At 37.6% G+C, this 26,845-nt stretch overlaps 1 long non-coding RNA gene across 9 annotated transcripts in view; it reads left to right on the top strand.

The window, feature by feature from the left end:
- LOC131361256 (uncharacterized) overlaps positions 1-26,793 on the top strand; it is a 32,922-nt gene extending 6,129 nt beyond the window's left edge. Inside the window, exons 2-6 of one of the 9 annotated variants that reach the window (XR_009205987.1) lie at positions 519-562; positions 1,048-1,089; positions 13,613-13,796; positions 18,554-18,633; positions 18,735-26,793. This is a non-coding gene — a long non-coding RNA (uncharacterized LOC131361256). Of the gene's footprint in view, positions 1-518; positions 563-1,047; positions 1,090-13,612 lie in introns of all 9 variants that reach the window. The other 8 variants (XR_009205986.1, XR_009205988.1, XR_009205985.1 and 5 more) reach the window with 8 other exon arrangements.
- Positions 26,794-26,845: the final 52 nt, after the last annotated feature.

The raw sequence follows: 26,845 nt of genomic DNA, 5'->3' as shown, positions 1-26,845 counted from the left end.
GAGTCATGGAGAAACATTTATGAGATTTTTGACTCTTTCAAATTTCTATAATTCTAATAAATATAATTGATTTTACAAGCTAAGATGATTTTGAGGTTAATCATTATGATTAATTTATCATTATCATTTGAATCATGCTAAATCAATGAGTTGGTTTATTACATTTGACCAAAAAATATCTCTTATATTTTAAAACTGAACATGTAAATGGATAGATGGTTGTGATGGAATGTTTTGTAGCTCTACAGGTTAAAGCATTTGGTGCAAATGATTCTAATACAGTTCAACTGGATGTATTTCGAGTGCAACCAGGAAAGGCTTGTTAATTAGTGTTAATTTAGTATTAAAGCATAAGCTATAGAATCCAGGGATCTCTTTTTCTGTCTGTCCTCATACCACCCAAAAATTATTCTAATATAATATTACAGTATTAATACTCACGGTATAAACACATTGTTTCCGTTTGCACTGCAGGACATCAAGTCTTTCTAACTGCTGTGTATCTTTACTTCTTACAGAAAAGACACAATCTCAGCAGCTGGACATATTAAGACATCCTGAGGTAGATGGCAACCATCCAAAACATACACACACAGAGAGAGAGAGACAGAGAGAGAGAGAGAGAGAGAGAGAGAGTCACTATCTCTGAGACAACCTTCCATTGACACAGTTACTGATGTAGTTAGTTAATGCTCTGCCTATATGTAAATCTAACATAAACCTTAATCCTCATAGCTGTTTATTTACTTATTTAGTTTTTTAAATAAAATGTTAAGTATTTGTCAAAGAGCAGTTTTCCTCATGGAGACCAGCCAAATGCAAGTGCACATCAGCTATTCATGTAACTGTAAGGATAAGATATAAAAACATGGCCACACATACACACAGAAAGAAAAGGATAGATAGATAGATAGATAGATAGATAGATAGATAGATAGATAGATAGATAGATAGATAGATAGATAGATAGATAGATAGATAGAGAGCATAGCTTTTGTCTTGCATCCTGTAAGTTATCCATTTTCCCTCTCTACTGCTTTACTCCAGCTCCACACAGTGGAAGGGATTGGGAATGTCATGACATATGAGGTTTGTCAGATCTTTATAAATAATTGCTATTTATTTATAAAAACTTCTTCTGAATTTTTTTTCAAACTCTTATAAATACATTTATGTGCATATGTTTAAGATGTAATGTCAGTGTCAGTTTTGAATCCCTGTACTTTTAGGCCACCCACATCTTATCTCTTATGTCAAAGGTTTATATAATATAAATGTCATATGAACTGACCCTATAGATTAGTGCATTTCTGTGAGACATGCCAAGGTGTACTACACATACATGGTGAAGTTTCTGACAGTAAACTGTAAGTAAGAACAGATAAGATTTTTAAAAAATACCTGTATTTTTTAAAATTTTATATAATATAAGATTTATATAATCAGGGGAATATAATCATATGTATATCATAGCTGAGTGTATTTTCTCAGGCATCTATTAATAACTGTGTAAAACGTTTATGAACAAAACTATTTTTCTACCTTAATTCTCCAAGATATTTAATGATATCATAACAAGGCAGGGGTTCTCATTAATAACCGATCTGTGTAACACATTGGAAACATAAATCAGCATGTGAAAACAAAATCACTTAAAAACAACAACAAGGAGCTACAAGTTATGACCTAAGCTATGAGTGATGCTCTCATCTGAAGGTGTGACAAACTGTGATAACACTTGCCTCATGTATTATCTCATGTTGAGCTGATGCTTTTTTTAAGTAAGCCTTTATAAAAACTGAAACCATAGTGCTCTTGAATTAGTAATTCTGATGTTGATTAATTTTCCATACCAACAGTTTTAACAGTAATTCAAACCACAGGTTTATAATAATGCGCTCCTTCTAATACGTTCTCATTTCTGTGGTAACAGCTAATTTGGAGGGACTTTAAGGACAGTCCAAATAATCTAGGGCTAGTAATAAATAGTTTTTAAAAACATGCTGCTATTTAGGAAATATAGAATAACATATAATTGTGGATATGATGAAAAGTTTGTTTAACATTTATGGAAAGAATCTTGGGTGTTGGTGCTTTGTTAGACTCTTCAGGACTTTTCGATTCCATAACATGACAAGCTGCATATGTATCTTTGCCTTATTAGTTGCAACTTGTCTTGCAGATTTTCCATAACATTAAATGTATAAATGGTTAAATTCATTAACAGATTTAAAATCCCAGGTGGTGGTAAAAGGTACCAAGGAATAAAACTCTGTGTGATGTGCTGTTATAGGGATAAAAAATCAACTTTGATTATTTAGTTATAGAAATGTCATGAATAACTTATGGAGGCGTCATGTAGCGTCATGAACATTGCCCTTAATTAAAGTGTTGGGAGAGAGTGTTGTTTGGACAGCCCTTAGAAATCTTTCTTCCAAATCAGTCTGCCAATATATATAGAAGATAATAAGCAATTACCGTAAATGGGGGTGCTTCATCAGTGGCAATCTAAAAAGGAAACTGCAAGAAATTGCACTGTAATTACAGCCACAGTATTATACTGAACTGAACACTTTTTAGATAGTTGCATGCAGTAAATACAGAATTGGCTTTGTTCTCGCTCATGGAGCAGAGAGTTAGAGTCAAGGAATACATGATCAGTCAACTAGCTCTAAAAGTCTAAGAAATGTTACATTGTCTGAAACCGAGTTAAATGACTTCATTTGGCAGACATCTTTTTCACAAGTGTGGCAGAGTACTACAGTAAAATCCATGAGCTGGTAAAGGAGCTGACAGTAAAACATGTGGGGCAAAATGTTTACTAAAATATCCAGTTATAATTTCAGGATAGTGGTCTGAATAACAGAAAATACTCAAGTGAAATATGTCCCAGTTCTGAGTACCGTGGTCGCAAACAACCAAAGTAGAAATGATTCATAATAATACAGTGTAATACTGATAATGGAATGTTATTGTCACAAATTTATTTCTTTTTGCAGGACTAATTACACTATAATTCCTTTGGTAAACAGCTTGTAACTGTCAAAAATAAAATCGTATTGGACTGGACTATCAAACTGCATGTGTCTACTTTCAGCATCCTTCATATTTCAATCACAACATCCAACCTTTCTTTGTGTGGACTGTTTGCACCCTGCTTGTGTTTAACCGTCCATTTAGCAGCAATAATATTGTAATAATATGCACAGAGGTTTTGACCTAGCTGTGTGCTATCATCTGGTTCTGCTTTTAACCTTGTAGTCATGTGACGTGTGTACTGACAATGCTGTGACCTCCTGACCTTGATAATGAGACGAGTGGAAGACGGCCTGACAGCAGATTACAGTTTACCTCGCTGTGATTTACAAAAAGGGAACAGCCATTTCTCCTTTTCAACTGTAGTACATTTTTTCTATAGACAAATTCTCTTCGGTCACCCAGGGAAATTTGTTGTGCTTGTCAGAAACAAGTAAAGGTCTCATTGTGTTGTCAAGCTTTCCACATAGCAGTCCAAGCACTGGCTGTCAAAGCTGTGGTTACTGAAGTCCATCTAGTCAACGAAGATATAATTTCAGTCTATAAAGGAATAGTAATGGATACAGTTTTAATATTAAACATCAATTATGGACCTTTTATTCTTCTGTGGTTGCAATGATATGACCTGCCTGTAATAGCAACGAATATTACATCATGCTATCCCATTTCTAGTTCTAATGGTGGAGTAATGAAGCTCAGGGGAGTGATGATGCTAGAGGGAAATGATGCTGAGTGCTGCCACGGTAACCAGTCCTGATGATTGCATCATGACAGCATTTGTGTGTTTGTCCAAGCATAGGGTGTTGTTGGTAATTACTGAATGTGTTGGCCTTGCGTTTTACATTAAAGGTCAGCGATGTGGCTAAACCAGACAATCCACTCCATTCCACCAGTCAGAACAAATTGGAAATCAATATTTTGCATAACACAACATTATACTGACCCTTCTCAATTTATTCAAGACTGTATAACTTATTCTAAAATCTGTACAATAAAGATTTAGGATGGTACTATAATAGGTAGGGTTTCCTGTGAATCTCTGCACACCCGGTGTTCCCACCTGACAAAGTTGAAGCGCTTTGGATAGCACACTGGATTAATGCTTATCCGCATCAGAAGCTGCAGCTTGCCAGCAAAGCCTCTGTGAGCCTCAGGGCACCTTTCAAATGAACACAACGCCACTTCCCCTTAGAGGGTAATGGAGGAGCTGCAGAATATCCAGCCTACATAATCCTCTCTTCCTTATTCCCACTGCCAATAGCAGTCTGACATCTCAACTAGCCCATGTCACACACTCACATGCTGTAGGTGATAAGGAAAGCAGCGCATTCACACATGGGGGCTGGGACGTCAGAGTTCATTCCCTGCCTCAATATGTGGCACATCAATGATTGCCATGGATACGTAATCAGATAGAAGTCTCAAACCCTGAAGCAGGTTTATGTTGTTATGCCACTAGGAACTCGCAATAACATACTATCAAGAATACAAAAAGTAACCCAAAATTCAGTGCATATTTATCTAGTTGAAAGGTAAGTGAACCATATAACCAGCTATAACTGTTCCTATACACTGGCTATCAGATACATTTAATAATATACAGTAGACATTACATTAAAGAAGCATGAAGTTGTATAACGTTCATGTCATTTTGATTAGGACTGGTGAAATGGCACGTGTTATTCATGCATCATTCGGTCAGGAGTAAGTGTTCAGTGAAGCAACTGTAAACAAATGACAATGATGATGTAAGGCAGGGCAGCATGCTGTAGGTGGTCTCAGTGGGAGCACTTCCCACTGGGCACAGATAAAGGTGCTTTGTTTGCACCACTTCCTCTCCTCAGCTAAATGACTGGAACATTGTTCCTTTGCCATAATGTTGGCTCGTTTGGAGAGAAACTGAGTTTCTCTTTGTGGATGTGACCTAAGAGACATGCAAAAGAGAGAATGAAGGGATGAATCTATTTTTGTTAAAATAAAGACAAGTCACTCAAAACACAGTAACTCCTTATTCATCAAAACTAAAGAATCTAAAAGAAAAGCACATTGAAACTGTGTTAGGGAATGTCAGGAACAACTACATGCCTCACTGGTGTGCTAAACATTCCCTAAAGCATCTTAGAAATCTGTGAAAAGCCTATATGGCCAAGTAAAATGCAAAATTTCAGTCATAAGTATAAAAGTCTTAGTATACAGCTGTAATATTAAATATTGCTTGTAGTATGTACTTCCTTCTTCTGTGCCACTGAAATGATTTATTATTAGTTTAAATACTATCTATAGTATTCTAATTGTATATACAAGAATATTACTATAGTACTATACGGTATACACCAATCAGGCATAACATTATGACCACTGACAATGTCCTCAAACTTGTCCTGAAAGTTAATGTGTTTAAAGGAGGAAAAATGGACAAGCGGAAGGATTTGAGTGAGTTTGACAAGGGCCAAATTGTGATGGCTAGATGACTGGATCAGAGCATCTCCAAAACTGCAGCTCTTGTGGGGTGTTCCCGGTCTGCAGTGGTCAGTATCCAGCAAAAGTGGTCCAAGGAAGGAACAGTGGTGAACCAGCAACAGGGTCATGGGCGGCCAAAGCTCATTGATGCACATGGGGAGTGAAGGATGGCCTGTGTGATCTGAACCAACAGACGAGCTGCTGTTGCTCAAATTGCTGAAGAAGTTAATGCTGGTTCTGATAGAAAAGGGGGCCAACACAATATTAGGCGGGTGGTCATAATGTTATGCCTGGTTGGTGTATAATTCAAATTCCAAATTATATAGTAGTTAAAATTAACAGAAAAATATACACATGTTGGTGTTACGGTGGCTCAGTGGTTAGCATGTTTGCCTCCAGCATCCTGGGTTCGAGTCTCGTGTTCTCCCCATGCTTGGTGGGTTTCCTACGGGTGCTCCAGTTTCCTCTCACAGTCCAAAGACATGCTTCTAGGCTGATTGAAGTCTCTAAATTGCCCATAGTGTGTGATTGTGTGAGTGAATGAGTGTGTGTGTGTGCGCCCTGCGATGGGTTGGCACTCCGTCCAGGGTGTATCCTGCCTTGATGCCTGATGATGGCTGAGGCTCCCCGTGACCCGATGATAGATCGGATAAGAGGTACAGACAGTGAAATGAAATGAAATATACACATGCTGCATTGCCAGTTTTTAGGTACATTTTATACATTACTGATGGTTGCTATGCGTACTTTAACAATCCCCCTCTACCACCACAAAGGAAAGAGGCCACCACTTATCAGATATTATCATCTCAGTAGAATGACATCAGTCTGTCTGCATGTGCAGTGTGGCTGAGTGTCTTGATCACCTCACAACCACTAGGTTCAAGAAATAGCACCTCAAAAGTCTCAGTTAACAGTGGTGATGTAGTCAGAAAATGACACATAAAGGGCTACGTGAGAAAGTAGGCCAAAATTTATGATATAGTAGTGACTTACTGTACATACAAGGTTGATGAGCAATGTTTATGAGCTTAATGAAGTAGCAGGTAAGTATTAAAGTGTTTAAAAGTATTATTAAAAATTACAAGCTTATATAAAAACATCTTTTACGATTGCTAATACTTATATTATTATAAAATAGTATTATAATATTCATTTTTTTATTTTCTTTTTCTTAGAAAATGCTGACTTCATATACCATCTGTCAGTTTGTGGGCTATGTCTCTGGTTCAGAGAACAAAATATACAGTTGCAGTCATGGGTGTTAATCTGCCATGCAGCTGTGCCCCACAACACACACTAGAGCGATCCAGATGCTACTGAATCTTACACAACTCTGTAACTGTCAAATATGAAAAAATAGAAAAGCCCGAAGAGCCGTTTTAAAGCCCTTGTGCTCTGGTTAGACTTCCTCTAAAAAAGAGAAGCAGTTTTAAATATACAGAGTAAACGTACACAGCACTCCTCAGCTGTAGTTGGTGAGTCTAAAATCAAGCTAATAGTAGCGTTTGGAGACCAAATTAAAATACCTTTTATTTAATTATTTATTTATTTATTTTTAGAAATATTTGATCTGATTTTTTAAGCGTTTGTGATCGTGAAGCATTGTAAGCAGATTGTGATTTATTTCCATCAAGCCTTTCATTCATTTTACTCCAAACATTGAACAAACATTTCAGGACCTGTTGAAGACATTATAGTGATCATCACAAGAAAAGCAGCACTATAGATTTTTTCTCACACTATAACATGAAGAAACTGAAAGAAAAATCAAAATTGAGCTATTAGCTGATGTGATCATAATGACACATTGATCTGTACTTGATATTGTCACTATATCCAAACAGTCCATACTGACCAATAAGTGACATGACAAACAGTATAAAGTGAACAAACATTTCAATGAACACTTGGATGAAAATCTGTATATATGTAAACATGTACAATGTATAATTCAAGCAAATCATGATTGTGCTGTTATGACATTGCTCATGTCAGTGTCACTGTACATAGCAACAGTATGGGCTAATGTAGTTGTATACTTACAGACCATATGGAAGATGTAATTGATTGCCTAATGACTTGAAGTACATGAAGTGTATCTTAATTTTTTTAGATTTAGTAGCTGTAACAGTGAATAAGCCTCATAAGGTGAGCATAGCCTTAATAAAAACGGGGTGCAATACAATCAGTGTGGTTCATAGCTCAAAAATGCAAATACCCGGCTCACAATCTTGCCACCTTGCCTGAATCAGGTCAAAGAAGGCAATTTGCAATTCACTATGGACAAATTCCTCTGGACTACCTGTGGCACAATGACTGCAACCCTACGTCAGCAGGCACAGATGCACACCAAGAACTTTAACCTTGACAGGTTTGCATAAAGAACACAACAAACACAAAGCTGGCATGCTGTGCTGAACCTGTCATCTAGTGGCCCTTAGGTTAAAGAGTATATAATAACTATTATAGCCCTCATTTCTATTCCATCAGACGAATGCTAATGCATGTTGAAGGCTGTGTTGTGAGGGACTACCTGCCACAGTGTTTACATAGTACCTGGCATATGACCATGTAATTTTAAAGATCATCTCAATAGAGGTGTACTTATACATATAATACATTATAAAGATGATAACAGATTAGGTTAAATAGCAAAACACTCCTCACAAAGCTCTGGCTATGGTAATTTTTGAGGACATACAACATACCTTGGGCTATGTGGTATTCAGGAATGAGTCTAATCATGCTCGGTCCTGTCCTAGCATGGACCTGTAAACTATGGTGAAACTGCTGGCATGCTGACATACAGTATATGAGGTTAAGAGAATGAAGTGTTAAAGGTAAAATAACATTTTTGTCAGGATATGATGGCCTTTTTAAGACAAATGGCACATTTCTCCTCAGGTTTTAACCCACTGCCAAGCAAAAATGGCAGATTTGAATTAATGACCAGTTTCATTCAGCGTGATACTGTATATGACTACAAATGTGTAGAGCAGGTTTAGAAATAACAGATGGAAAAATCCAGGCTTTCAAGACAGATGAGCAGTGGAGCGATACTAAATCTGGTTTGATTGGATACACCATCAATGACAGAGCACTCTATCTGGCACACACAGCTCATCTCTGCTCACCCCACACACAGGACAGAAAATGACAGTGATAATAGGATCAAAAGCCAGTCCAGATTATGACCTTTTCTCATGACACAGAAATCTGAGGCTAGACGTTGTCTGAACTACAGTTAGGGGTATTGGCTGTGTTTGTTGTCTGACAGTGTGTATAATGGTGACCACTGCCAATAACAGAGTCGTAATGAGAGCACCACGAAGACTGATGGAAAAACTCAAGACACCAGTATATAGCTGGTCATTCCCAGTGTTCTGACATCCTCTAGTGGTAAGATACATGATGCCCATCAAATGATGGGGTGAGCACAATAAGTGAAATGCAAACTTTATTTTTATGCCACTTATGCATAACCTACATTGATTACTGAAATAAAATATCACTTATTGACAAACAAAATCAGAGAACAAGTAATAATATTTACTAAACTATATTACATTACCATATTCCAGATGTGCTTCAGAGACAATGATACAGACTGATTTACACTTTACACTGTTCTCACTATAATATAGTCAAATATTAACAGAAGAAATGATTGCTTCAGTGATACTAAATTGGTCAGGCCCTGACAAAACAAAGCAACAAATTTTTATATATTAATTTTTATGCCATTAATTCTAAAGAGAATTATACTTCATAATAATTGTATTATGTAATAACAATGCTTTAATGTTTTATACTATACATAGTAGAAATGTACAGTATATATAAAATACAGAGATGTTTAGAATTTTTAAATGTTTAAAAGAAAGAAAAGAAATAAATGTTCATTATCTTTAATCTTAAATATGAAAGATTCGGCACTATTTGAAGGGTCCACATTTACATGTAAGCACGTCTGACATACTGAGAACTGCTTTGTACAAGATTCAGATTTTTCATATTCACTTTCTATTTAAGCATGTGTTCAAACAATGATCTAAAATGTGATCTAAAATGGATGATAATTTTTGCACAAACTTGAGGCTATAAAAACTTACAGTTTTATATATGTATATATATATATATATATATATATATATATATATATATATATATATATATACATACTTTTTACTTCTAGTACAGTTTTTTTTTCTTGCTTTTGCTTTCATATACAGTAGACATATGTCTGCCGCAGTCATGTGACGCATGAACTCTAGCTGCTGTGAAGGCAAGATTTCATTACTTATTCCTACCAAACCTGTAAAGACTTGAACTTCCATTGTGGCATGCTGCACAGTTGCGAGGAAGCTTACTTCGACTTTCTGGGTGTGGATATAAAAGTTATGAACTGTTGCAGGTGTGCATGACTGACTCACATTCGAAGCACGTGCCCAATGTTTGATTATCTTTTGCCAGAAGGCCTTGATATCAGTGCAAGAACAGAAATTAAAGATTAGAGCTGCCTAAACCTTTCTTTCACCCAGAGCTGTGTACACTTTTTAAATATTATCTAAAGACATGTAACATTTATAGTAACATGTGAGGTGTTAAAAGGTGTCTGCTTGTCTCCTGCACACTGAATGTGTAGCAAGGCCGAAAACAGTTTAATTTTAATCACAGGTGCAAAAACTACAAAATATAAGGTGCAGCACTTGCTATTTATTTCTCGTTTGTTTGTTTTTTGTCCCCGAAGAACAAAAATTGCCCTAGGCAGGTACTCAGTGATCACGTGGTCGGGTTTAAATTTATACTGCTGTTCCTGGTTGCAATGGGAAAAAAATATGATCTTGCAAAAACAAAAACATTACTTTCACTCAAGGCATTATTGGTAAGGCATACAGCCATTATAGACAATATTGTGTACGTTGTCTCCATCTAGTGGTCTTGTGCTACATATTCTCCACTACCTCATACCTCAATCTTTTCCATTAGAACCTTTTTTTTTCACAAGGCCTGAATAATCACACTACCATGTGTTCATAAACCGAGAACAAGAACTTATTTGAAAATCAAATTAGCCAGACTATTTTTTTTAATGTACATCTTATTTCAAACAAATCTAGGCAAATTAAACATGCCTGTAATAAGTCACACAGAGCAAACCACTTTCCCCAGAGGCAGAGTACACTGTTGTACTATGTTCTAAATGATACATTATCTAATAATAACTGCAATATTACTTTTTCAAACAACTGCTTGTTTTCCATATTACTGGCAATGTAAATAATCCACTCAACTCATCATTATACTCAGAAATTGGATAGTAAACTATACCTTTCCTTGTCTGTGGGGTGGTGTGTATTTTTTTTACCTGGTAATGTGACTGCAGTGCGCCTTTAACAATTATTTATACTACATACATTACACAGGTAAAGGTGCAAAAGATCAGGTAGGTCGAAGGTACCATCACCACAATGATGTTCTTGATGAAGGTTTTACTGGCCTAAACTTGCATTTGGGATTGTCTAACTGAACAAAACACTCCCATGCAAACTACATAATAGGAGTCACCTGCAGTTGTATCATGCTTGACTGCAATTAAACAGTTATTATTTGGAGTTGCATGTTAAGGTGTGTTTAAAGGACCGCCATCATCCTTCTTGAGGTTTTCATCCCGATTTATTTTAACCTTGATGTTTTATGTGGGGAAGAAAACACGTTAAACCTGCTGTAGTTTATTGCTGAGTTTATTGTGGCAGTACTAACCTCAGGTAACCTTTAAAGGCTCCCTGGGGTAAAGTATACCTTATGACAATACAGGTATTTAGTTCGTTAAGTGATGCACATATAGATTGGGATTTAGCATCTTCATTTTTGTGAGGTCTGAGTCTAAAGCAGCGAGACACCTGCGCGCGCCTCACGAGCTGACGCGTGAGAGCTGGAGAAAATGGAGGGAGCGCGTGAGCAAGGCTTGATTTACACCTTCACAGATGTCAGAGCCATTTGTACACTCATCATAGTTCTTATTCTATCAAGTAAATAAACGAAGAAATACATATGAGTTGCCTAGACAAATGCTGTATGCATCACTGTATGTAGGCGTCGTGTGCTGTTTTCATGGCTTTAACAAGCATTGCCTGGACACTGCTCTCGTCTTCCACCATGACACGGCAGGAGAAAGCTACTGGCCGCGATAATGCGAAATGGCGGACGCGGAGGAGGAGCTGTGAGTACGCATGCGTGAGATTGGTGCGCACGCGCAGTGCAACAGTAGGCAAGGACGGAGAAACGTGACACTGCGCAGGTGTTGGTGGCCATTGAGGCGGGGAAAAAACAAAATATGGCCGAAATTCCACACATGGATCTGGACTGGAGTTGAATTATGGCCTGCGCGTCAATGCTAGTCCCAATGACTATGCTGCTCCGTTTTATATTTTTTAAACATCACCCTTAGGTCCTGTTTCAGGTTCCTCTCGACTCTAAATGACAAATATTAGATAATAATAAACCAGAAACACAAGCAATAAAATCTGTGCTAATAAAACTGTGAGAGTCTGACAAATGTGTCTACAGACTTTTGAAAAATAGGCTACTGGTTATGAACCACAATAAAATATTCTCTTCTCCCCCCCTATACACTGTTTTGTGTATATACACTGGTGATTTATATGGTGATTTGGTGTAACTATTTTCATTTTTGTGGCATATTATACACACAGAATTATCACTCAGTTCCCAGCTCAGGAGAGTGTCTGAGCTCTGAGCTTCATAAAAACAGCCAAGACATGGGAAACTGAGGAATGTGAATCATTTCTACAGAAGTTGAGGTTTTTATATCAGAGCAGAAACATATTAATGCTCATTTTCTTTTAAACTTCTGCTGTCTTTGTATGGGGTGAAGCTTTAAAATATTGTGGCGTGGATGTTCTGACTAAAATACCAGTAACGTAAGATATTTATTTATAAGATAGATATTTAAAGAATTGCACACTACAGAGACAGTCACATTGCTAACCCAGCTTTCCCTTCCCGTGATGTCTGGTTCTCAGAGAAATCTCCCTGGTGTCTCATACTAGCCAAGACATGCCAAGTAGCACTGAAATGACTGACACCAAACTTATGAACGGAAACCCTTTCAATCCTGTCACCTATTGAAATAGATTGCGGTTTTATTGGTTCAAATGGCTTTTTCTATAATTTAACCTTTTAGGGAATAATAATTATGAACATCATTAGTGGGTGAAAATGAATATTATCTCCATTTGTGGAAAAAATGTTTTAAGGATTTGTAATATATTATGTAACTTAAACAAGCATATTACCATTGTTTGTTTTGTATTATCCTGTACTCCAAGTGTTCCCATTCCTTTCCAATCCTTAATATGCTGTTCCTCAGAGTAAATAGTTGTTCTTGAGTTAATTTTACCTCTGGGCCTTGACTGTTCCCAGCTGTCCCTCCTCCCATCTACTCTATTAGTCCCTTACCATACATGGACTTGGTTGAGGAAAGGAGCGAGGTGCAGACGGCAGCTTCAGGAAGCAGCAAGCTGCCACTCAAACAGCTCTGTGCATGAAAAGGAGGAGGAGGAGGAGGACCCATGAAACGTCTCTGCTGTGGCCCAATTACAGCTCCTTATAGGCAGGAATTAAAAAAAAAAATCTGTGCAAAGCTAAATATGCCACAGAAATGTGACACAGGAACTCTAGCTGCTGTGAAGCTAAGATTTCATCACTTGTTCTTTCCCGACCTGTAAAGACTTGAACTTTCATCGAAGCGTTCATAGTTGTGAGGGAGTTTCCTGGACTTTCTGGGTGTGGATTTAAAAGTTTAACTGTAACACATGCACATATGACTGACTCATTTTCAAAGCATTCATCCCATGTTTGATATATCTTTGACAAGTATGCTTCGAACTTAATGCAACAACAGGATTAAATTAGAGCTGACTCGAGCAGCTTTTTTCCCCAGAGCGGTATCCCTCATCCATCACAGCCACCTCTGCACTGTAGTATAGAACTTTAAATGATTCACAGCCAATACAATATTGTACTATACAGTGTATAAAACTGTTTAAGTTTTTAAGATTATTGCAATCTATCATTTATTTATTTTCAGTAATTGTTCCTTCCTGGTCATGGACATCCACATTGGATGGGGCACCAGGTGGGGGAAAACTGACACACAGACACAGAGAGAACACATGAAACTCAGCACAGATGATACCCGAAGGTCAGGACTGAACTGGGGACCTTGGAGCTGTGAGGAGGCTGCACCATTATGCTGTCTTGCATGTGTACATGTATGTAATATTCTTTTTTTCTCTTTTATTTATTTTCTGTACTTCTTGCACAATTGCAATTAAACAATTTAGATTTTAAATCTGCGTACCTGTGTTAAAATCAGTAGCTATGCCCAAATTGCTCAAACTGGAATCTTAGGAGGCTGTTATAGAATGGAGAACACTGAGAATTCCTGCTATCATGGTCAACGACCTCCATCCCATCCATAACATGTAAACAGAGAAGCACTTTTGGCAAAAGACTGTGCTAAGGAGCACACCATTAGATCACTCCTCTGCATGTCAGTCAGGCTCTGTAATGATCATGCCCTCTGGCTTCTGATGTTGTTATTCTGAACACCAAAAAAACCATGTGACGAGTGCTATGTTAACTCATATTACCTGTTCCACTATAATACTCGTCTATATTTAGCATATTTGTATATATGTTAATACCTGGTTAATCTGATCCTTTTTTATTTTTATGCTACTGTAACAATACATTGTCCATTTATATAAAAAAACATCCATCCATCCACTCAAACATCCAAACATCTATGTATTTTTTTTTTAGGTCTGTTCTGTCTATTCTTAGGTCATAACCATTTTAACAAGAAATGCACCATAGTGGTTTTGTCAGCTAAGGTAATGCCTCGTTTACTTTGCTTCACTGAGCAATATTGCCTGGGGTTGGCACACTTTCCTGAAGGAATTTCCTGTGTTATACACAGTAGCCTAAGGAGATGATTATAACCTCTTTTGAACCATGTAGTTCATAGATATTTGAATAAACATAATTTCATATTTGAGTTTCTTTCCCCAAGGCTTGTCATTAGCATTTAATTATCGTCAGAGTTGGGGGTATGTGCACTAATTTTGTTGTACTAATCTACTGAATTATTATACAAATATTCAAACTCACAGCAGGAAGTAAACAGGTTGTATGTCTTTTATGGGACATGCATTTCAAGTGAAAATTCTGTGGCTATTTATAGATTACATTAGAAGATTTTTTAGGAGGTGTAACACTAGTTTGCATATAAAGGCATAACATTTCACTAACAGCTGTCTAGTTAAGTGTACACTGGCAGAGAGCTAGCACTGCTTGAGGTGACCTTAGATGACATATATTTCAGTTATTTCAGAAATATTCTTAGTCAGTTCAACCCATTCAATCTTGGAATGAATAATATGCAGATATGTCACCTTTGACAGTAATAACTGCAGATATCATTGCATTTTCTTTTGTCCTGGCTTCAACTCAAATAACGTTGACCTGTAGAAATCTACTCACAGTCATTACTCATTTACGATCAGATGCAGCAAACCATGTTACATTTCTCGTAAGCATGTAAATCATTAGCCATAGGGCATTTTTAATGATTTTTTAATATAAGACAAACATTCTTATTCCATTTAGTCTAATGTGCTTTGTCCTTGCAACCATGTTTTAACTGGATCCTTTTCATAGTATAGTTATGAAGCATGACCATACACTATGGAAGTCTATGTGAAGAGAGACAGTCCTGGTCCACATTCGACACAGCAAATATGATGGTTGCTTACCAATTATTCTGGTTTGTGTGTGTGTGTGTGTGTGTGTGTTGTCCACTAACTATCCACAGAGAAGTAAGTAAATAAAGCAGGTGGTGAAAGATGGCATATGGGTGTCCCAGCTATTAATATTTAATCTTGGCTAGATGGCTGAAGAGATAATCACTTAAAAAGGAATGTGCAAAGGGAGCAGCATTTTGGCTACAGAAAGTAAATGAAAACACTGTGATTCACATGGGTCTACAGTAAATAACGCTTGCACATGCATCAGAGGAAGACGCACAGTAAACCTTTACAAGATCACGTGTGTGTGTGTTTATCTGTCATACAAAAATATATCATAATATTCTGTCATAATATATATATATATATATATATATATATATATATATATATATATATATTTTGCAGCAAGTAAACAGTCATTTGTCAAAGTTGATGGGCAGGAGTAAGGATATAAGCAACTTTGACAAGGGTCAAATTGTAATGGCTAGATGACTGGGTCTCCAAAACAGCAGGTCATATGGAACATTAGTACAATATTAACCATGAATAAAACTTTTGAACCTGTCGTTACTGTCTGTAATTTTGCATGTTCTGCCTATGGGTTACCTTCAGGTTCCTTCAAAAGGTGGACTGGTGACATTAAACTAAACTGACAGTAAGCAGCTGTGTACAGTGTTTCTGGGATAGGCTCCAGATCCTCCACGAACTCTGACCAGGATAAAGAGCTTGCTGAGGAATGAATGAATAAGCTTAGACTTAAGAAATATAAAGCTTTCACAGTTTCCTACTGCACAGTGAAGGTGATCATTTTCTCTTTGGAATTAAATGGGACAGTGAGGATCCTCACAACTGTGCAACATCTAGAAATTGGTCATTCAAAAGAAAGTTAATTAGTATTTCAACAGAATTTTTAATTTTAAAATTATGAGGTTTTGAATGAGGACTTAATGAGGATTGCCACTATAGTCTGATTCCTGTAATGATGGTTTTAGCTGTTCTCAAAAGCCACATTTTTTCACACGTATTTTCTGTATGAACATGGGAGGATGGCCAATGCAAGCAAACAATTTTAACATCACCTGCATAATATTATTACAAGCCAAAGAAAACCCATTATTTTGAGTTAAACTATATGACTGTGTTTGCGTTGTCTTTTTTTAAACACTGAGTATTAAATCGGGATTAGGGCCGGTTAAAGCAGCTGGAGACGAGCTAAACACAGCTAGTAGTAATCACACATAATCCTGTAAGGGTGATCTTCCACCAACCTTTAAAGGACTACATACCATGGCCAATATGTAAATAGACAAATAGAATATGCTTTTTGTTGTTTTTGTGTTTTTCTTTTGTGATTTTTAGAAATATGTAGTCTGACATTCAGATTTTAAAAGGCTCTTGCTGTCAAAACAAATAATTAATGGATACAATGAATGGCACTCCGACATATAGCACTTGAAATGGCTGAAGTGCCTTTGAACACAGCATGAAATACAGCACATAATGTTTTTGTAACCACCGTTGTACTTAAGACAAAAAGCTTCAAGCTATTCAGGTGAATTGTAGTTCATCAACACAAGGTAGTTTTCCCACAGCTTCATTTTACACATAATGCCAGAAGCAATAGAGCTATCATTATGCTCTTTATCTAAATGCAGGACAGCAAAACACCCCTTTAAAATACTTAAACAGGGGTAAAACATGCCCTTTGTTTTAACGTTTTTTTAATGTAATCAAAAATATAAGATGATTATAACCCTGCAGATATACTGTTACTGTATAAAACAGAGTCAGCATCATGTTTTACATTCCAACACAACACTCCAGAAGCAAAAAGTTTGGCCTGCACCTTCACTTTTCCAACCATAGAAAAAAACCCCAACAAAGTAGAGCTTTATAAGTATGCAAAACATACTGGAACACCCTCTTTCAAAACACTTTATACACACCTGAACATGGACAGGATTATGAATATTCCTCTTAAGTCTATATTTGAATAATGACTCAGTAGCGAGACTTGAGAGCAAACTGGTTTCCACACTTCACACTTTAACCTCACACTGCCGTTTACTTTTTCTTATTCAGGGAAAAGACTCTTTCAGTCATTACGGAGATCACATGGTGTATTCAATACTTCTGTAATCGCAACTTTCTCATGTCCTCAAATTTAGATAAGCAAGCACCCATAATGATAATGCAAGGAGAAACATAAGACAGAGGCATGGAAAAAATATACAGCACAGTGGATAAAAAGAGGCAGTGTAGGGAGGGGAGAGGTGAAAAAAAGAGGAATGAATTTGCACACAGTGAATACAAATTTATATATAGTTGTACTGTGCAGGATTCAGTTTCTAGCCCTCTGCAATCTGAATCCACACACACACACAAAAAAGCAAAAAGCTCTGTCCATGAGGAGGAGGGTTGCTGGGTGGCAAAGAATAATAAATGTGAATGAACAGAGGGCCAAAACCAGTTGAGCTCACAGGAAGAAAAGCAGCAACGATTAAAGTAATGCTTAAGTGTTTCTTCCAACTGCATCACTGAGTGTGTGTGTGTGTGTGTGTGATCACCACAGACATTCTGTCATGTTTCCCTCTACTGAAAAAAGTAAAGGGAAATCACTTATAATGGAAGTCCACGGGTAAATGGTGCAGCAGTAAACATTTTATGCAGAATATTTTTGTAGAACATTTTCATGAAAATATTAGCAAATGAAGCTATAGGTTTATTTTAAAAAAATCCTGGGAGCTGGGACTACTTTTTGTAGAGGAAGGAATGTGTGACAAGCTAGGCTAGTTATTTAGCAAATACCAGCTAGGAATGATAAAAGCGTTGTTATGGCTACAGTGTGCTCATTGCATGAGATGCTTTTTCCCCCATACCATCATAAAACGTGCTCCTATCTGTGCTTCTACTGAAAAGAAAGAAAGAAAGAAAGAAAGTCTCAATCACTACTGATTCACTCCAGTTTTTGATTTTAAAAAAAGATATAATTATTTAAGGGCAGAATTTTAATCAAAAAATCCCTATACTGTCTATACTCACTACAAAGGGAATTGTTTGTGGTGGTCATGCACAGAGATGTTGGGAAATATTTAGGGAGTACTCTTTTAAATAAAGAGAACAGTTGCTTGCCCATAAACAGGCATAACATTCAGATTTAGTGTAAAGTGTAATACATCAGTTACTGAATCTTGTTCCTATTTCTCTTTTTCCCACAGGAATACTGAAGGTCTATGTTAGATTGAGAGCTAATATGAGAAATGCTTTCACTAAACATTCTGAAAGCACATGCCCACAGGTGACAAAGATCATGCAAACATTTTTTTTTATTACAAACATCAATAATGAGGTATTTATCAGACGCAAAGTCATATGTGTTCCTGGCGTGTGTGAAGCCAGTTTCCACTAGACTCGGGAACAGCTGAACCCTCCGGCCCACTTCAACCCACCACCATCTCCTTGTGACTAATCAACATGCATGCACACTTACTGCAAAACAAGTGCTCTGAAACATGCACATGGTAGAAAGATAATAACTGGTGATGACCCTCTTGGCATTTCTTCTGTGAAGAAAAAAAATTGCGATGAGGTTTGGCATTGAAGAGGTGACCCCCTTCAACCCCCCATACACACAAAGAGAGAGAGAGAGAGAGAGAGAGAGAGATGCCCTGTCATATTTTCCAATGTGTGAAAATATTAATATGAATATTAATTAATAATATTTACCATTAAATATTAATTAATAATGTTTACCATTTAATATGAAATAATAATTCAGTATAGTATGATTAATGTAATACATACAACATCTCTGTGGATATTTAGCAATCTTTATCAATCACTTTTAATTACACATAAAATAATGAGTTCTTGGTTTGCCTGCAGATGTCAAGAAATCTCATAAACGAGATTCTGTGATGAAAGTATTACGACCACAGAGAGACGATGCATATCTCCCACCATGTGTGAAATGACAAGGGTCAGTGGTGTGATAGAAGGCCCCCTCCTACAGACATTTCGATTAATCATTATTCCAGCATGAATCTCTGGGGAGAACAAGCCCTACTCAACCCGGACTGAGACATTCCTGCATGAACATTTGAACCTGGCAGCTGTGTCCACATTACCGTCTAGCTAGTTTGTGCTGATTATGTAATCATTTTACAGTCAGAGGACAGCTCTGTGGTGTGGAGATACAATAAACAGTTTATTATCATAAAGGTCACTGCTGATGTATCTCATACTTGAGGATGCGTTTGTTCATGAGCAATTTGTAATATAGTCTGAGATTACAATGCAGGATGCTCTTCAAAAAACACAAGGTGATGGACAGGATTTTAAGAACAGGACAGGAGAGAGAGGTTTTTTAAAGGCCTGGTACTGTGGAACAGCCTTATAACAAGTGTAAAAAACACTTTATTCACTCTGACCTTTAGCTAAGTTCCTTTGTCTTTCTCTTATTCATAACCAAATAGAAAACAATATTAAAAATAAAGATTTTTGTTACCTCATGAATCAGTGCAGGAACGCTTGCAAGAAATGTAATCACCTGCATGTTATGTTAAAGGTCAGCTGATCATTTTGTTGTAAACATACCAGGAGAATGAAGGATTTCTCATTTTGAGACACTTTAATGTCAGTATTAATGACTGTTTTAAGCACTGCTAGTTGTTGGTCTAAAACAATAAAGTGAAGAAATACAAAAATCCATGTCCAAAACATCCTGTTCTTTAGGGGATGAAAATTTAAGTGTGTCTCTCCATCCATCCATTTTCTGTACTGCTTATCTTACACATGTCCATTTAAAAAGAAGCAAGATTTTTTTACTTTTGCTTGAGTACTTTTTTTGGCTGGATACTTGCACTTTGAACCGAGTGAGATTCTGACACATTGTCTGCTTTTTCACTTTATATAAGGATAATTTCTCAGTACTTTATCCAGCCCTGAATATACAGCAGGCTTCTGCTGTCTAGAGCCTCAGACCTGACCACAGCCTGTGTTGCTATGATTGGTCACAGGCTTATTTCCTTGTCCTCACCACAGGAAGGGCATGCACACGAAAACAGGAAGCACTCCTAGACTCAGAGAGCTCCTGCGACTGTGTGATTTACTCATCTATGCTCATATCTGCAAATGATTCAGGTTCCTTGATCTAAGATAAAGTGATTCAGTTATATATGCCTGGCTAATTATTGCTTAAAACACAAATAGTGCATATTTTCTTATGTAAACAAACAGTTAAGGAACATTTTGCCTGTTTAGTAATGTCACAATCATTCCATATTTACCTAATCAAAATTAGTTCAGCTGATTATGACAAACAGTATCATGTTTACTTTTATTTTTTTCAACTGTTTTGCCACTAGGTTTGTCATGTTAACACAGTAACATTTACACCAATCAGACATAACATTATGACCACCTGCCTAATATTGTGTTGCTCCACATCTTGCTGCAAAAACAGTCCTGACCCGTCATGCACTGTGTATTCTGACACCCTTCTATCAGGACCAGCATTAACTTCTTCAGCAATTTGAGCAACAGTAGCTCGTCTGTTGGATCAGACCACACAGGCCAGCATTCACTCCCCACGTGCATCAGTGAGTCTTGGCCACCCATGACCTTGTCGCCGGTTCACCACTGTTCCTTCCTTGGACCACTTTTAATAGATACTGACCACTGCAGACTGGGAACACCCCACAAGAGCTGCAGTTTTGGAGGTGCTCTGATCCAGTCGTCTAGCCATCACAATTTGGCCCTTGTCAAGCTTGCTCAAATCCTTACGCTTGTCCATTTTTCCTGCTTCTAACACATCAACTTTGAGGACAAAATGTTCACTTGCTGCCTAATATATCCCACCCACTGACAGGTGCCATGATGAGGAGATAATTCTCAGTGTTATTCAATTCACCTGCCACTGTTCATAATGTTATGCCTGATCGGTGTATTTATAACTAACCACTGAATCATAGCATTTTATTTACTCAGGTTTTGTTATAATAATGTCCCATTCTATTCTGTTGAACATCTGTGTATTTTAGTATCGTGTTTTATATATTTATGCCAAAGTAGTGTTCAATTTTTGATTCTGTTTGAAGTTGTTGATTTATTTTGTATATCATCAGTTGACAGTAGTTCTGGCTGAAAGGGAATTTGGCAAAAGCTCATGGATCAAAAATGGACTTTTATTCATCAGTGATTTGAAACAGTCAGTAAATATTTGACCACAGGAATGTTTTCACGACAGAGGACTTTGGAGCTTATGTTTTCTCTGTAAGATGACAGTATACAGTTTTACAAGTTTGAAGAGAAAGAAAGGACATGACAGTTTATAGCTGCTATAATGAAAGTGACAAAAGGAATAATAAATAAATGAATAAATGTAACTATACTCTGATTAAAATTATGTGTCACTCTTTTGTCAATTAAATAATATAATCACTGTGTAATTGCTGTGGTATAAGAGGAATAAAACAATTTATGCTGTTATAGATAAATCATCAACTACGGGGTGGTAACAGGTAACAGCTTTGAACTGTCAAACATTATACAACCGAACTGTTGGTCATTTTCTTAAAAGAGTACACCATCATGTGTTTTATACCGTACCTGTTATCTGGTTCATGTTTTACCTTTGTCATTTGGATCATGGTCTAGCTTAAATTATACATACTCAATGTTGATAAATGGCTGCTTTCCAAATGGTGGCAATGAATTTATTGTTCTTAAATTATAAAGAACAGCTAAAAAAAACAACACAAAAAAAGCCAATAAATATTTAAAGTGAGTTTTCTTTGCTCGAATCATGCAACAGAGAAGACAAGTCAATCCCTCATCTTCACTCACTTTATATCTTCTCAGTAGAAATGAAGACACAAGCAATGTTCTAACATGTATATAATCTGTCTGCATATGCGCCAGACTTTTTTTTTAATTTCACATTTGCATTCAGATGAAGCCAAGACATGAGGAGCATTAGCTGTAATGTAGAAACACTGATAGATTAATCCAGTGCTCTAAAAAAAAACATTTGTTATATTAGGGCCTAAGTAGATAGGCATGAATGTGAATGGGACGTGCTCAAGTGATGCGCTTCAACCTGGGACACAATTGTCTGCTCGGATAATGAGCATGGAGAGCAGGTTAATTATGTTTACGTTAACGACGGCAAAAGTGTTCTCAGAGCTGACATTTCAACTCACACATGCGCACTAGAGGTGTAAAGTATTTCAACGATGTGTATCGGTTTAGTGCTTTTAATATTTGTATCTGTATTTGTACTCAAATATAAACCAGACGTATTAATGGTCCAACAGGGGAAGGCTTTCTTTCTGCAACAGACATATACATTGGACTGTATTTTAAGAAAAAGATCTTGCTTGCATAGTTATCACCTATCTACCTTAAGTTGGTTCTGATTTCTTTTTGCATTGTTTATTGTAAATAAGTGTAACAAAAGTGTATTAGGTTTAAAATAGCTGAATTTGAATCAAGCTCAATAAAAAGTGTGACTGAGAACAATAGAACCTTTTTTACTTTTGCAACTACAATTTTAATTTAATGTACTGTTTTTCTAGTTTTGACTCACTATCGAATTTTGAAAAATATACACAAACTAGTAGTCTAATTTCAAACACTGTGACAGTGATCAGGGAGGATAAAAATAAAAGCTCAGTTGTTAATTTGTTGGGCTCCTGTTCAGAAAATCATGAGTTCAAATTCCAGGACCACCAAGTTGTTATTACTGGGCCCTTTAGAAAGGTCCTTATGCCTTAACTGCTCAATTGTATAAAAATGGTATAAATGTTGCTTTGGATGGCTGGCAAAGGCTGTAAATACAATGTCCACTTTAATAAATATGGTTTTGTTCCATGAGTTTCATACATATCTACTCACCCTCATGAAATTTACATAAAACACCCTACCGCCAGGGTGACCTTTATGTCACACTAGGATCCCAGTCCACGCAAGCAACAATAGTGCACCTCCTGCTCATGTTTGTATTTGTATCAGTTTCAAATAACAAATCTGTTCATTTTGAATAATATATATATATTTTTTTTCATTTCAGTGTGCACACACAGTCTTCTGTCCATAATATTAAAAAAAAAAAAAGCTTTAGCACTGAAGATACATTCTCTCGAAGAGTGTTTATATTCTGATGACTGCAACCAGAACCACTTAAACATCAATCTCCAGCATCAGTGCAGAAAACACATTGAGCAAAGAATGCATAAATAGAGAAAAAGTGAGAGATGGAAGATGAGAGGAAGAAGGTGGTATGAAAAGAAGACAGTATAGAGAGTACAAGGGAGGGAGATAGAAAAGGATGAAAGGGGCCAGAGAGAGGAGATGCACCGGACTCCTTTATCACTGTGTCAGTGAGGGGGAGGGGCTGCACTGTGTCCCACACCTCGGCCATGTGTGGCCCACCACACACACACACTCATACTCACACACACTCACAATCACACACACACACACTCTCTCTCTCTCACACACACACACACTCTCTCTCTCTCTCTCTCTCTCACACACACACACACCTTTAATGAGCTACAGAAACCATGCAGGCACACAGATTGTACACGTGATCTCGACTTGTCAGTGAGATGTGAAACTGGCTCTCATTCGCTCCTCTCTCTCACTCACTCTCACACACACATACACACACGCTAAATAATGTTCTCAGCTTCTTGCCACCAAACTACCTTTTTTTTTTTTTAAACATCATTTAAAGGACACCTAGTGTGATGTAGACAGCAATTTACATATCTATGATGCTTACTCAGTAGGAAAATGAGACTATTATATCCTTTGCATGTAGATGCACTGTGGCCATTGTGTATTAGTTAACCAAGAGCGCCATCTTTAGATTTAACACACTGTTCACTGCCCTTGAAAAGCTCTTTAGACAGGAGAAAATCTTTAAGAGACTCAATAACACGCTCTGCCGCGCAGTGATGTTTACTTGCATTTACACCCTCGCTCTCTCACACAACACAGCTGATATCAGTCCAGTCTGTGATACCATTTAAGGGAAGCAAGTAGAAAGGCGCAGCAGGGATTAAAATGGGATTAATACGAATAAAGGCATTAGACAATTTCCAGCGGTTTATCATTTAGATTGAACTGAGCTAATCAGTGACAGTTCAAAGCTACATTAATAACTGAAAGGCCAACGTTACATTTGCAGTACAGATGTTTTCAAATAACGGCGACCATAATGGAGCAAGATGATGTAAAACACACCAAGGGAAATGAACAGTGAAGGGATCCTGCATAAGGGACACACACACACACACACATACTATCCTTGCGAGGACCTTTTACTGACATCCCCAAATCTAACCTCAGTAACCTAAAAAGGAATCTTTTGTCATTTTGAGTATATTAAATAAGATCTGCTTGTGTTGAAAAAAGCAGTTTTCCTCATGAAAAGGATCACAAAAGGAAGATATTCCTATCCTTGAGAGGACATTCGGTCCCCACCAAGATATAAACACACACGCGCGCGCGCACGCAGGCACGCACACGCACGCACGTACTCGCACAAAAAAAAAAACTGACATTGTAGTATTTCTGCCTGTAGGCTCTGCAGGAATAGCTGCTGAGCCAGGAGGTACAGTTACCACGGCAACCAGAGCTCAGTTCTCATATCACGACCAGTCACCATGGAAACCGGCCCAGAGCGCCTGTCGCAGCGTGAGGTCAGCAGCGTTGCTAAGGGAACCCACCAGCTGAAGCAATGAGCTCGTGTGAGAGGCGATAAAAAGGACACTTATGTCAATCAATGACCACTTTAATCTGTCAATTGGTACAATCAAGTGAACGCCACGGGCACGTCACATCCGCTGGAACGCTGTAATGGGTTTAGGGCAATGAATCATTTGGAATAATAATCAATCCTGAGATGAATATTTAAGGAATACGAGGTGACATCCAGAATAAACAGGAAGTGCCATTCTGTTTCATCCATGCGGGAGGAGTCGTGCACGAGGCTACAGTGGATGAGGGACGCCTGCAAGGGCTCTAGGGAGCAAAAGCTCCTGAGCAACAGACCTTCATGAATAAGCATGTGGCCCCACCTCCTCACTCTCAATGGGGCTTTTCATCAGACACACATTGTATAGGGGCCGGCAGAGATGAATGCATGCCTTAGAAACGCGAGGCAACAAACACACACGCGCTGCTTTACACGCTCGAGCCAGAGGCGTGTGGTCTGGCTTTGGGTGCAGCCCTGCATTCGGCTCAGTCCATAAATACACAATCCCACCTACTCGTGAATTAGACTGGAGGACGTCTTTTACTGAACGGACTGGTGTTTGGCGCCACCTGGTGATCTGTTTAACCAGATGAGATGAGGACACTTGGAAAGATGCATAGAAAACATATGGAGGGAAAAAAAATTATTTATGTGATATAATTACTTGCTTTTAAAAAGGCAGGGCTAGGAAATATTCTGGTCTTTGTTCCTTAGCAATCCATAATTGTAAGCAGCGAATAACACACTTTAAAATTCATAACTTACTTAATGTTGACCTAACAAATTAACATAATTTGTTGATCCAATTACTCATTTCCAACACCGGAAAGGAACACATCATGTGTATGTACACTCACTGAAATACTCCACCAGGTGCCGTAACACAACTTTCACTTCTTATGTACCCAAACGTCTTAATATGATCTGATTATATTTAGACAATACAGATCTGCGTTAAGAACTTTAATGAGACCGCTGATGAGCCCTTAAACAGGCAGTCAGGAACTTTCATGTCTTCATCCACTTAGCTCAGGCTGTTATAAAAAGGCATGTTAAAACAGACTGAGCCAGATGCACAGACAAATAAGATGTTGCCTCATGCCTAAAAATATAACACACACGTCATTACGAGGCAGACAGATGTGGAGGCAAATTGTGTAGTTTTATCTGTGAAAAGAAATGTAAAAATAGTTGACAAGGAAGCAAGCACAGATGAGGAGATGAATCAGGTGTGCTGAGCACTGATCCAGATCCATCTGCACAGCACAGGTGGTCCTTTGGTCAAAAAAAAAAAACAACCCTTGAATGATGCAAGTATGAGACTGAGAGGGATCTGACATTATGAGGACTTTCATCTTCAGCGACTTACAAGTGAGGCATGCACAATTCATGCACATAGCAGAGCAGTTTTTGCCTTTGCTCCTGTGTGTGTGGAGAGATTCCATGTTCTCCCTATGCTTCAGAGATTTTCTCCAGGTACTCCGGATTCCTCCCTCAGTCTAAAGACATGCTGTAGGCATCTCTAAATTGTCTGTAGTGTGTGAATAGGTGTGTGAGTGTGTGCAATCCAGAGTGTCTTCTGCCTTGTGCCCAGAGTCCTCTACCTTGCCCAGCAACCCTTTGTAGGATAAGCAGTACAGAAAATAATTAGATGGATGGATGCACGAACATGCGAGGATCCTCCTTTTCATCCAAGCATAGTCACAGGCACATTTCCGCTACATAAATCCAGAACAGCAATGGG

Source organism: Hemibagrus wyckioides, linkage group LG11 (assembly GCF_019097595.1).
Source record: "Hemibagrus wyckioides isolate EC202008001 linkage group LG11, SWU_Hwy_1.0, whole genome shotgun sequence".
NCBI lineage: Eukaryota > Metazoa > Chordata > Actinopteri > Siluriformes > Bagridae > Hemibagrus > Hemibagrus wyckioides.
This window is presented reverse-complemented; position numbering and strand designations above follow the sequence as displayed.